Source organism: Rhinolophus sinicus, chromosome 18 (assembly GCF_057876585.1).
Source record: "Rhinolophus sinicus isolate RSI-liver-muscle chromosome 18, RSI-T2T, whole genome shotgun sequence".
Classification (NCBI taxonomy): domain Eukaryota; kingdom Metazoa; phylum Chordata; class Mammalia; order Chiroptera; family Rhinolophidae; genus Rhinolophus; species Rhinolophus sinicus.
In genome coordinates, this window is record NC_142518.1 from 30,996,472 (window position 1) to 31,010,666 (window position 14,195).

The following is a 14,195-nucleotide window of genomic DNA, read 5'->3' on the forward strand; positions in this document are numbered from 1 at the left end:
CATCCATGTTTTTGCAGATGGCAAGGTTTCATTCTTTTTTATGGCTGAAGAATCTTCCAAGTATACATGTACCAACTCTTATTTATTCATTTATCCATTGATGGATGCTCAGGTTGTCTCCATATCTTGTCTGTTATAATAATGCTTCAATGAGCATATGGACGCACACATACCGTTGAAATAGTGTTTGGGGTTTCTTTGGATAAATACCCAGAAGTGAGATTACTGGGTCCTTTGTCTCTTGTTACAGCTTTTGTTTTAAAGTCTATTTTGTCTGGTATGAGTATTGCTACCCCAGCCTTTTTTTTTCATTTCCATGAAATATCTTTTTCCATCCCTTTACTTTTAGTCTGTGTCTTTTGATCTGAAGTGAGTCTCTTGTAGGCAGCATACGAATATATAAGGTTTTGTTTTCTTACCCATTCAGCCACCCTGTGTCTTTTGTTTGGAGCATTTAATCCATTTACATTTAAAGTAATTGTTCATAGATATGTAGTTATTGCCATTTTATTTTTCATATTTTTTATGTTCTTAAAGAAGTTCCTTTAACATTTCTTGTAATACTGGCTTGGTGGTTATGAACTCCTTTAGCTTTATCTCGTCTGGGAAGTTGTTTATCTCTTCAATTTTAAATGATAGCTTTGCTGGGTAGAATAATCTTGGTTGTAGGTCCTTGCTTTTCATCACTTTGAATATTTCATGCTAATCCTTTCTGGCCTGCAAAGTTTCTGTTGAGAAATAAGCTGACAGTCTTATGGGAGCTCTCTTGTAGGTAACTACCCCATTTCCCCGAAAATAAGACCTAGCCGGACCATCAGCTCTAATGCGTCTTTTGGAGCAAAAATTAATGCAAGACCTGGTATTTTATATTATGTTATATTATATATATTTTATTTTATTTTATGTTATATAGACCAGGTCTTATGTTATAGTAAAATAAGACTGGGTCTTATTTTAATTTTTGCTCCAAGAGACACATTAGAGCTGATGGTCCGGCTAGGTCTTATTTTCAGGGAAACACGGTAACTGCTTTTCCCTTGCTGCTTTTAAGATTGTTTCTTTTTCCTTAAGCTTTGGTATTTTAATTATGATGTATCTTGGTGTGGGCCTGTTTGGGTTCGTCTTGTTTGGGACTCTGCACTTGTTGGGTTTGTATGTCTATTTCCTTCACCAGGTTGGGGAAGTTTTCCATCATTATTTCTTCAAATAGGTTTTCAATTCCTTGCTCTCTCTTCTCCTGGTAGCCCTATGATGCGAATGTCAGTATGCTTGATGTCCCAGAGGCCCCTTAAACTGTCTTTTTTTAAATTCTTTTTTTCTTTTTTGCTGTTCTGGTTGGGTGTTTTCTGCTACCTTATCTTCTACATCACTGGTTGGATCCTCTGCTTCATCTAATCTCTTGATTCCCTGTAATACATTCTTCATTTCCATTATTGTATCCTTTGTTTCTGACTGGTTCTTTTTTGTGGTTTCTATCTCCATTTTTATGCTTCCTATCTTTTTTTCTGTTGAAGTTCTCCCTGAGATCATTGAGCATTCTTATAACCAGTGTTTGGAACTCTGCGTCTGATAGATTGCTGATCTCCATTTCGCTTAGTTCTTTTTCTGGAGCTTTGTTCTGTTCTTTCATTTGGGACATATCTGTCTCTTTATTTTGGGTGTTTCCCTGTGTTTGTTTCTGTGTTTTAGGGCTGCTATGTCACCCCATCTTAGTAGAGGGGCCTTATGTAGTGGGTGTCTTGTGGGGCCATGGCACAGTCTCCCTGGTCACATGAGCCAGGGGCTCCAGGTGTGTCTTTTGTGTGGGTTGTGTGCCCACCTGTCGTATTAGGGTGGTGCAAAAGTAATTGTGGTTTAAAAGGTTAAAAAAATGGCAAAAACTGCAATTACTTTTGCACCAACCTAATAGTTGAGCCTTGATTGCTGTTGGCATGTCAGTCAGAGGGACTGATCCTCGGGCTGAGTGGTTTTGAGGACTGGCCATGAATACAGTGAAGGAGCTGTTGTACAGGGGCTGACACTGGAGCAGGATTTGCTTTAGCAGGGCTTTGGTGCCTGCCCAGTGTGCCTTTGGGTGTATCATTTGTGGAGGTGGTTAGGTGGTGCTTTGGTGTGTTTGGATGTGTGTTGGTTCTGGGGCCTCTTGGGAGTGGCTCTGGTGCAGGCCAAGGTCAGCTGCTGCCTCTGCCCTGTCCTGGGCCACTTTGTATGAGCTACAAACCATCTGAAGATGGTTGCCACTTTTGCTAGGCATGGCGATACCTAGGAGAGGCTAAGCTGCTGAGGCCGGCTGCTGCTAGTGCCAGGCTTGGGGTTGCTTAGCAAGAGGTATGGGGCATGCCGAGGCCAGATGCTGCTTGTTTGGGGTTTGTGAACCTCTGAGAGATTTTAGGAAAGTCTGCAACATGAGCGGCTTGGGTGGCCCCGCAAGTTAGGTGGGGTGGAGGTCTCAGGAAATCACCAGGGTGGGGTGAACGGTGTTAGCTAGGTTGATGGAGACTCATGGTGCCTGCCTCAATAAAGGAACATTAGCTTCTGCCAGCTGCTCTGTCCGGGAGAAAACTGCCCCTCCAGCCCTCACTCTGGAACCAGACAACTCAGTTCCTCCCTGTATGTTCCTGGCACCTTTCGAGCTGCTGCCTCAATGCTGGAACTCAGAGCAAGTGAGTCCATCAGCAAGTATGTATGTATGCAGGCCCTTTAAGAAAAACACCTGGGACTCCAACAGCCCTCCGTCTCAGCCACAATCTCCTCTGGTTTGGTTTTCACAGCTAAAAGTTATGGGACTTCTCTCCCTGACACTGAAACCCTGGGCTGGGGAGCCTGGTGCAGGACAGGGATCCCTTGCTCCTCTGGGGGGACCTCTGAAGCTGAGTTATCCCTCCCGATTTTTAATCACCACACGTGGATGTGGGACCAGCCTGTTGTGTCTCCACCCCTACTATCAGTCTCAACGTGGCTGCTTCTGTATGTCCTTAGTTGTAGGACTTCAGTTCAGCTGGACTTTAGGCGATTCTCAATGATGGTTCTATAATTTAGTTATAATTTTCTTTTTAACTTCCTCCCCTTCTTCCACTCCCTCCGCCGCCCCCCCCCCAGTCCGGTTCAAGCCGTTGTTTCTCAGTCTAGCTGTGTAGGACACAGCTCCCTGGCCCATGCTGGTATTATGAGCCTTGCGCTCCCCCCAGCTGAGGCAGTCAGTCACCAGTCGTCAGTCAGCTGCTCACAGCAGCTCTCGCTGGCTGCCGGCCGCTCACACTGGCTGCTGGCCACTCATGCTGGCCGCCGGCTGCTCATGGCAGCACACAGCCACTCACGCTGGCTGCCAGCCACTCACGCTGGCTGCCAGCCACTCCTGGCAGCACACGGTAGCCCACAGCAGCCTGCAGAAGTTCACACCAACCTCCAGCTGCTCATGGCAGCCCAGCTCCAGGAAGAGCTGTTGTTCACAATCTTAGCTGTAGAGGGCATAGCTCACTGGCCCATGTGGGAATCGAACCTGTGACCTGGGGTTAGAGCATGGTGCTCCAACCACCTGAGCCACTGGGCCAGCCCAATTTAGTTGTAATTTTGATGTAGTTGTGGGAGGAGGCTAATAGTGTTTACCTACTCTACCATCTTGACTGGAAGTCTCATGCTTTTTTTTTTTCTTTTTTTTTTTCCCCTTTGTTTATTCTCACTGCCTCCTGAGATTGTACCAAATAAAAGGTAGACACTTTGGGGGCGGCCGGATGGCTCAGTTAGTTAGAGCACAAGCTCAATTCGATTCCCAAATGGGCCAGTGAGCTGCGCCCTCCACAACTAGATTGAAGATGAGCTGCCACTGAGCTTCCGGAGGGGCGGCCAGGTGGCTCAATTGGTTAGAGCGCGAGCTCTAAACAGCAAGGTTGCTGGTTCAATTCCCACATGGGATAATGGGGTGCACCCCCTGCAACTACACATTGAAAACGTCAACTGGACTTGGAGTTGAGCTGCGCCCTCCACAACTAGGTTGAAGGACGACTTGGAGCTGATGGGCCCTGGAGAAACACACTGTTCCCCAATAAAATAAAATAAAAAAGTAGACACTTTAATTATCACTCCTATAGAATTTATACAGAATATATGCTAAATTCACACTAAACTTTAGGTAGGAAAGGCTTAAATTTCCCTGAAGCATTTTAAAAGATGAATAAGCAACTAATTCATTAGAATATGAAGGACTATCTAAGGTAAAGGCTTAAAGGTGTTACTCTTCTTAAAAGTTTACACATTAGAATTTAAAATTCCATGATGGTGTAGCTAAATTATTTTAGTATGAGAATTGTGCTGCCCTGCCTCTAGGAAACCTGCTTGGGTTTACTATTAGCTGTTTCTGTGTCTTCTTTGGAAAGCTCATGAAATCATTTGTAAGTAACATTGAGGTTTGAGAAGATGGAGTCTGTTTAGCTGTGTTTTCTACCACTGAACTACAAGATACCCTTGACAGTTACAGTATTAACATCCATAGAGTAGAGGAAATTTTTGTTTTGTTTTTGCCTCTCATTGAACTAAGTAATAGTGAAGCTGATAACTCCACAGGGAAGAAAAACAACACTGTTCTAAAATCACTCAAGTATTCTCCACAGCTACCCACTGCCAAGTTTATGGGGTCAGGGTTTTGCAGTTTCCTAGCCCCGAAACACTGACCCCCATAGAACCCAACAGGACCTATGTTTGGGAAGCAGGAATCTATAATGCTGCAGAGTGGTTAAAACTCATTCTTTCACAAGTTTCTTCTATAAACATTGCCATAAAAGTTAGATTGTTAAGATTAAATATGAAGTAAACCAATGCCTTTGTAATTTAAAATTGATGAGACTTTAAGTTCTAGGGGAAGAAAAAAAATTAATTACACGACAGCACTAATCCTTATAGGGTAAATGGCATCAGCACCCTTCTATCTACGTTAGACAGAAAGCAATTAATTAAAATAAATGTTCTGCCAAGATTATTATACCTGTTGCTGATGATTTGCTCTTAAATTAAGTCTAATTTGTTCAGGAACATAAATCACAGTGTGTGAGAGGCAGGAAAGCAAGACTCATGGCCGAGTATTCCACTGACATTGAAAGAGAAAACCCAATCACTTTATATCTAATTGGTAGAACATTCCAGGTTTATAAAATATCTGAGATTTTACATATGGTAGATAGTGCTTATGACCTACTTCTATTAAGAATAATATCGAATCCATTTTTCTTTTGCTATGTCTTTTTTGAAAGATGATGTTCTCAGTCCATTTTCATTGGTACCAAATAACGTGGAAGCCATAATCTTACTTTTTTTTTTTCCAAGTCAAGTTGTTGTTCTTTCAATCTTAGTTGTGGAGGGTGCTGTTCAGCTTCAAGATGTTGTCCTTTCAGTCTTAGTTGTGGAGGGCGTAGCTCAGCTCCAGGTCCAGTTGCCGTTGCTAGTTGCAGGGGGCACAGCCCACCATCCCTTGGAGGAGTCGAACCAGCAACCTTGTGGTTGAGAGGACGCGCTCCAACCAACTGAGCTATCCGGGAGCTCAGCGGCAGCTCAGCTCAAGATGCCGTGTTCAATTTTTAGTTGCAGGGGGCGCTGCCCACCATCCCTTGCGGGAGTCGAGGAATTGAACTGGCAACCTTGTGGTTGAGAGCCCGGGCTCCAACCAACAACTGAGCCATCTGGGAGGCAGCTCAGCTCAAGGTGCCGTGTTCAATCTTAGTTGCAAGGGGCAGAGCCCATCATCCCTTGCAGGACTCAAGGAATTGAACTGGCAATCTTGTGGTTGAGAGCTCACTGGCACATGTGGGAATCGAACCAGCAGCCTTCGGAGTTAGGAGCACGGAGCTCTAACTGCCTGAGCCACTGGGCCGGCCCGCCATAATCTTACTTTTTAATCGATGATCAATAATTTCCAAAGTACGTAGGAAGTGGGGTCAGTGACCATGCAGTGGCATCAAGCCTTCTAATCTTAGCCTTAGGCAAAGTTTCTTTCTAGCCTTCTCATGATGGAATGACTATGCAGTGGTTTCTTGGAAAAAATAGAGTTGTTGGAGAAGGCCATTAGTAAGAAGCACTATAACTAAAATGCATCAAATCATACAAATGAATTTAGTGTTCACTGCTTCACCATTTACTGGCTGAATAGTCTTGGGCAAATCCCTTAATCTCTCTGAATCAAAGTTTTAATTTATATAATGGGGATGGTAATACTCCAGGTTTGTAAAAATTAGCATTCAATGGGTAACACGTTCTAAGGTTTGTGAAAGCTTAACATGAACTATAATAACAGAACTAAATTCAAGGAACTCTGCTTGGATCCATCACTGTACTATTAATGTATACTAGCCAGTTTCTTTGTTGCCAACATTAGTAACAAAATTTGGTTAAATTATGTTAATTGTCCTGCTAATGACCTTTTACTGGATCAAGATCCAATTCAGGAGCCCACGTTGCATTTAGTTGTCTACTTAGTCTCCTTTAATTTGGGACAGTTCTCTTTCAAAGAGTAAAGGCCAGTTATAGAATGTGCCTCAATTTGGGTTTGTTTGGTACTTGCTCATGATGAAATTCAGGTTATGTGTTTTGGAAAGAATACCACAGAAGTGGTGTATCCATCTCAGCGCCTCCTTATCAGGAGGCATATGTCAGTATGTCTCATTTTCGTGATGGTAAGTAGTTAAGGTGGTACCTGCCAGGTTTCTCCCCTATAATTATTTTTTCTTTTGTAATTAGACACTTTAAGACTATTTATATTCCATTTTTCAACCTACTTTCACCCATTCATTTTAAAAGCATCCATTTATGATTCTTGCCTGAAATAATTATTACTGTGGTGTTTGCCAAATGATGATTTTTCTCATTCCATTAGTCCTTGTATATTTATTAATTGGAATTCTGTAAAGAGCTTTCCCTTCTCTCCAAATAATTTATTCCATTACTTATATCACATGAACGCATGGATATTTGTTTTAGTCTCTGTGTTATAAACCATTACCATCATTTATTTTGTCTCTCAGTTGTCCCGGATTTGACCAATGTGAGCCCCTTTTGTTCGTTCCAGTGTCCTTTTGACATGTCCCCATCATTTTTTGAGCAGTTGTTTACTTTCTGGCACCACATGATATTTATGGACTAAAATTTCAAGTTAACCACCTTTATGTGATGGGGGAAAGATGGGTGGGGATTGGGCAGGTAAGGAAAGAAAAAGTGGTATCATTTGGAATATATAAACACAATACATGACAAAATGAGGAAAGAATTAGGGGTAAATGTTCTTGTCACTTCAAAAGATAACAAGGTCATGGTTGGTTATTATGAGTTTTTTGTCTACTACTCCTTCAATGTTCCATTTACCTTCAGCTATCTCTGAAGATTGAAGGAGTCTTCCAGCAACTTGCCAGTGGACCAAGTAGGCTGATCACAGACTGGTGCCAGTTTGTGGACTGTTATCAGTCTGCAATGTGACTGACAAGTACAAAAATTGATTTCAGTGTTGAGAAATTTTTATAGCAATTTGACATTACGTGGTATCCAACACATGATCAATACACTCATCTCATGAAAAAGGCACAGACCAGTTTGGGTGTTGCAAGGCTTTCATGGTGAGTCACATATAGAACAAGCTGTGTTCATGCACAACAAAACCATATCATAATAGGATATAGTTTAAGGTGAGTTTGCCAGCTGTTACCCAAAAGTATATAAAATTCAGAATTTATATCTAACTTTTACATCATAAATTGTTAGAACATGTTGGCAATAAATCATCACTTTTATTTTGGATGAAAATGAAAAATGAATATCCTGAGCTTGCTGAATTACTTTAAAATATCTCCTTCCTTTCCTGTCAACATAACTCTGTGAGACTAGTTTCTCTATTATAAATGTTCTTAAGACAAAAGATAGAAGTATTAATAGTTTAGCTACATATCATCCCCTACATGTAGCACTGTCAACAATTCAACCTCAATTAGCCAGGTTAACAAGCTAGCAAGCTTATTTGTCACGTTTAAAACTTTAAATATCAATATACATGGTTTTTGTTCAAAGTGTGCATATAGGCATTTAATGTGGGGGACTGCTTTGACTTGTAACTTTTTATTTAGTTACAATTGTGGAATGATAGTTATGAATATAATAGTGTTTACTAATTGCCTATCCACTTTCAATGAATGCATAGTTTTTATAAATTTTTCTTATGTTTCTTCTGATTATAATTGATTAAAATGCAATTTTATCTGTTAAATATAAAACAATTGGGCTTATAGTTTTTGTCACTAAAAAAATTCATTTTCATTGTATTTTATAAGAATACTGGTCCACCATGGATTTGAAATTAATTAAAAGCTGGTCCTTTAACCCCAGCACAGAGGCACTGCCCCAGTGGAGCCCCTACCCATCCGTCCACCCCACTCCCATCTTGTGTGTCAACAATGCTGTTTGTTCTTTGGGAGGAAGAAAAAGGTGTTATTGAACTAGGAACTCTACCCACAAAATGCCTCGGAGTAGGGAAAAAAAAAAACTAACTCAATGCAAAACTACTTTAAGAAGAAAACAGAAAATAAAAATCAGCCAATGAAAATTCTCCCCATAAAAGCCAACCATGAAAAATCAAACTGAATTAAATCCACATAAACAGTTTTCAATATAAAAAAATCCTAAAATCAGAAATGTAAAAATCTAAGAATGGAAGTGGACAAACAGGTAGAAATGTAAGAGAGTTGACTACTCAGGAAATAAACTGAAGTCAGAGTAAAAGACAACCATGAATAAATGAATTACAAGACACCCAAGGGAGAATAGGTTCAAATAAAATTTTAATAAAGGATACTGCATAAAGATGGGGAAAACCAAAAAAGTGAAAAGCAGGTAAAGAACTAAAAAGGGCTGAGAAAAAAGTGGTTGAAATGAAAAATATGCAAGAAAATTCCAACATAGATATAATTTGAGTCTTGAAGAAAAGCAACAATGGAAGAGAGCTAATTTTTAGAAACTAATCCAAGAAAACTTTCCAGAAATAAGAAAAATGTACATATTAAAAGGGCCCACCACGTAGTTGGGAAAATTGACCTGAATCTATCAACTCAGACATATCTTAATAAAATTTTAGACTTCAGAGACAAAGAAGATCTTCAGGGCTTCCAGGCGAAGGTCAAATTACTTATATGAAAAAGTAAATTGCCTGGCATCAGACCTCAAGAATAATACACAAAGTATTACAAGAGTGGAACAGCATTTTCAAGAGACCCAAGGAAAGAAAATGCAAGCCAAGAATTTTATATCTAGCCTGGCTGCCCTTTAAGAATCATGTATATAGAAAACACGTTTCAACTTTGAAACACTCCTAAAAGACACAAAAATAGGCTTGACAAATGAAAAGACATCTTTTTGAATATGAAAATAACATATATAGCACTCAGTGTGCTCCGAGGGAAGGATATATCCATTTATTTTAAGGAATTGGTTCATGGGATTGTGGGGGCAGGCCCCAGGCTGGAAAGTCAGGCAATATTTGTTAGTCTTTTTTTTTTTCTTTCAATTTTTAGTTTTCCTTTATTTTGAATGACACTACATAACAGACAAACAAACAAAATAAACCATGAAAAGTTGAGGGACAGACCATGGAAGAAAGGAAAAGGCTCTATATTTTAATACCTTTAACATCATTTCTTTCTTGCTTTTTGGATAAGTGGCTCTGCATTTTCATCTTATACTGGGACCCTCAAATTGTATAGGTGGCCCTAGCTACTTCTTTCTATGTAATTCTGGCCTTCCTTCCTGCCTTTCTTCCTTCCTTTGTTCCTTCCATCCTTTGTTTCTTCCTTCTTTCCTTCCTTTTAATCCTTTCTGATCATCAGTTTCTTTGTCTATAAAATGAGGATAATGCCAAATCATACCAACTAGCATCAGGTGGTCTCTGCTGCTGGAATGAAATGAATTTCATTCATTTCTTATTTCCTTTCTATCTAACTTCCACGAAGATATCCATGGATAAATGAGGGAAAAAGAAATTATATAAAGTCGGGGTGGGGGGAGCGGGGAGCAGACTAAGCCTTTGAGAGGTTTGGCAGTGCTTTTGGGGAAAATATCCACTGAAAGATTTTGATATTTGGCTTCTTTTTTTATTAATAGAGACTTTTTCATGTTTGCAGGCAGAAAGAAAGGAATTGATAAAGAGGGAGAGATGATGCTAGAAAGAATAATCATAAGAACTTCTTACATGTTCATATGATTTTCAGTGCTCAGGGATATCACATTTCACCATTCCTGTGAAGAAGGCAAGATAGGTGTTGTTATCTCCAGGAAATGAAAAAGCTAATTCTCAGAAGAGACAAAATGGGAAGCCAAAGTTTACCATGGAAAGGCAGCTATTTGTTAGAGTCTTGAGGTAGAATTCCTTCTGATAAGAACAAGTCATATTGGATTAAGGACCCACCCTACCAATATGACCTCATCTCAACTACATAATTACATCTGCAATGACCCTATTCCCAAATAAGGTCACATTTTGTAGTACCAGGGGTTAGAACTTCAACATATCTTTTTGGTGGATGAAATTCAACCCACAACAACATCATAATAATGTCAGTTCTCCCTAATTATCAAATTTGATGTGATCCCAATGAAAATAAAAATGTTTATTGAGCTAGACAAGTTGATCCTAAAGTTAATATGTGGAAAACGAAGAAAACACTGAAAAGGGAAGGTTACATGGGCGAACTAGCCCTACCAGATATTAAAACAAAGTCTCTCTGATTAAAACAGTATGGTACTGGTGCATTAAGACAGATGTATACCAATGGAATAGAATAGAAAGTCCAGAAATAGACTGAAGTCCATTGGAAATTTAGTATATGATAAAGGTGGCCTCTCAAATCACTGGGCAAAGTCAGACTTTTTAATAATGTTGGGGCAACAGGATACCCACGTGGGAAAAGATAAAACTAGATCCTTATCTCCCAGCACACACAAGAATAATCTACAAATGGATGCGAGATCTCGATTTTAAAGAAAAAGAAACCATATAAGTACTAGAAGAAAACAGGGTGAATTATTTTATAGTCTGAGGGTGGGAACAGCTTTTCTAACTTGATTCAAAGTTCAGATGCAATAAAATAAAATGTTGATAAATTTGACTATTAAAATTTTTAATATTTTTGTTGAATATTTTAGATATCATATAATGTATCCATTTCAATGATGTTTTAGTCAATTTACCAAATTGTGCAAGGTCACCATAAACCAGTTTGGAACATTGTCTTCACCCCAGTAAGATCCCTCATGCACATTTACTGTTATCTCGTTTACCACCAGCCCCCAGCCCTGGGCAACCACTAATCTACTGTCTCTACAGATTTGCCTTTTCTGGACATTTGATATAAATGACACCATACAGTATGTTGTCTTTTGTGTTTGACTTCTTTCACTGGGCATAATGTTTTTGAGGTTCCTTTACGTCATAGCATGTTTCCACAGTTTGTTCCTTTTTACTGTTGAATACTATTCCTTGTATGGATCACATTTTGTCTGTCCATTCACAATTTGGTACCATTATGAGTAATGATGCTAAAAACGCCATAAAAATGTCAAAAGACAAATGACAACTAGGAGAAAATATTTGCAACATATATCACAGATAAAGTACTAATATCTCTAATATATAAAGAGCTTTCAAAATTTGAAAGAAGGCCAAAATTTGTATTTAGAAGTAAGCCAAAGATATGTTCACTCATAAGAATGCTAATTAAAACTATACTGAGAACACTGACTAGTGTGGCTATAATAAAAGACAGATAATAACAAATGTTAGTGAGGAAGTGGAGAAATTGGAAGCCTCATTTCTGGTGGGAATGTAAAATGTTGCAGCCACTTTGGAAGACGGTGTCTGGCAGTTCCTCAAAAAATTAAACGCAGTTATGTGGCCCAGACATTCTGCTCCTAGGTATTTACCCAAGAGAAATGAAAACATACAGCCACACAAAAACTTGTACGTGACTGTTCATGGCAGCATTATTCATAATAGCCAAAAATAGAAACAACCCAAATGTCCATCAACTGATGAGTGGATAAACAAAATGTGGTGCATCCACATAGTGGAATAGTATTCCGTCATAAAAAGGAATGAGGCGCTGATACATGCTATGACATGGATGAAGCCTGAAAATGCTAAGTGAAATACTTTTAATAAATGTTAGACACAAAACGTCATGTTGTATGATTTCATTTATATGAAATGTCCAGAAGAGGCAACTCTTTTAGAGTCAGAAAGTACTTTTGAGGTTGTCACGTGCTTCGGAGAGGGGAGAATGAGGAATGACTACTAATGGGTACAGGGTTTCTTTTGGGGGTGATGAAAATCTTCTAGAATTGATTGTAGTGATGATTGCACAGCTCTGTGAATATACTAAGAACCACTGAATTGTATATAATTGGGTGAATTGTATAGTATGTGAATTATACCTTGATACAGCTGTTATAAAAAAACTAGTGAGATACCATTTCTCATCTATCAGATAAGCAGACTAGCAATAAAAAAATGTGGAAGATCTCTATGAGGTGAAATGGGGGTGGTTTCTAGGATATATTGTAAAGTGAAAAAGTATAGTCTGTTTTCATTTGTGTAAGAACGGGGAAATTAGTAAATATGCATATGCCTCCTTATTTTTGCAAAAGCAAACACAGGAAGGATGAACCAGAAAAGAATGAAGTTAATTGCTTATAAGGTGTGTGTGTGTGTTAGGAGAGGCGGGGTGGAAAGCCTGGAATAAATCGAGGAGGAAACAGCCCTTGCAGGCTGTATCTTTTTGTGTAGTTTAATCCTGAAAGGTCAGAGGAGACAGCTTCAAGGAGCTCCCGCTGTCCAAATATGGGCCACTGTAATAAAATGAGTCACATGAGCTTTTTGATTTCCCAGTACATATAAAAGTTACGTGTATTAAGTGTAAAAGTTACAGTGTATTAAGTGTGTGATAAGATAGCAGTATGTCTTAAAAAACAATGTAAATAACTTAATTTAAAAATATTTTATTGCTAAAAAATGCTAACCATCATCTGAGCCTTCAGCGAGTCATAATCTTTTTTTTTTTTAAGATTTTATTGGAGAAGGGGAACAGGACTTTATTGGGGAACAGTGTGTACTTCCAGGCCTTTTTTCCAAGTCAAGTTGTTGTCCTTTCAATCTTAGTTGTGGAGGGTGCAGCTCAGCTCCAGGTCCAGTTGCCGTTGCTAGTTGCAGTGGGCACAGCCCACCATCCCTTGCAGGAGTCGAACCTGCAAGCTTGTGGTTGAGAGCCCACTGACCCATGTGGGAATCGAACTGGCAGCCTTCGGAGTTAGGAGCACGGAGCTCCAACCACCTGATCCACCGGGCGGGCCCCGAGTCATAATCTTTTTGCTGGTGGAGGGTCTTACCTTCAATTTGTAAAAAAATGCCCTATGAAGTGCAATAAAGTGAAGCGCCATAAAATGAGGTGTGTCTGTATATTACACAGTAAATAGATACACACGTATATATTACATATATAGGCACATATGTACATATGTACATAACATACACATATATATCTATTAAGAGAACGATAAACATGGGAAAGTATAAAATTGGTAGCAGTGGTTTGTACTGTCAGCCTGGCTGAGCTGGAACCATGCTTCCCAGAATTTCCTCCCCCACAAGGTTCCAGGTAAGAGTTGGCTCAGAGGTTATTCTAAGAGATTTGGCACATGACTCTCAGAAGGCAGTCAGCATTAAATGCAGTGGAAGACAGAGGCAGAGATGTTGGCAGATTCTCTGCTCCATGGCCAGCTCTTCTTCCTGACTGCTGGTCTTACTGACCAACAGTGCCCCCTCCCCAGGCCCATCACCAGACTTTTGACTGCAGGCATCTCAAAGGCAACCCCACACACACACACCCCCTCCTCCACCACCAACCTCTCCGCCAGTCTCCCTTAGGCCCCAGGTCCCACTCTGGCTGCTAAATGGGCCTGGCTCCTCACATTGACTTGTTGGTGACTCTTCTTATCCTCCAGCTTCTCTTTCAGACACCATCAACTTCCCAGCACCCTCCACAGCTCTGTTCCCTCTATTCCCTGTAACAAATCTTTCTCACTCACACTGGCCCTGCTGCTCTCACAGAATCCTGACATTTGTGAATCTGAGGAAAGAGTATATGAGAGTTCTCTGTATTCTTACAACTTTTTTGTAACTG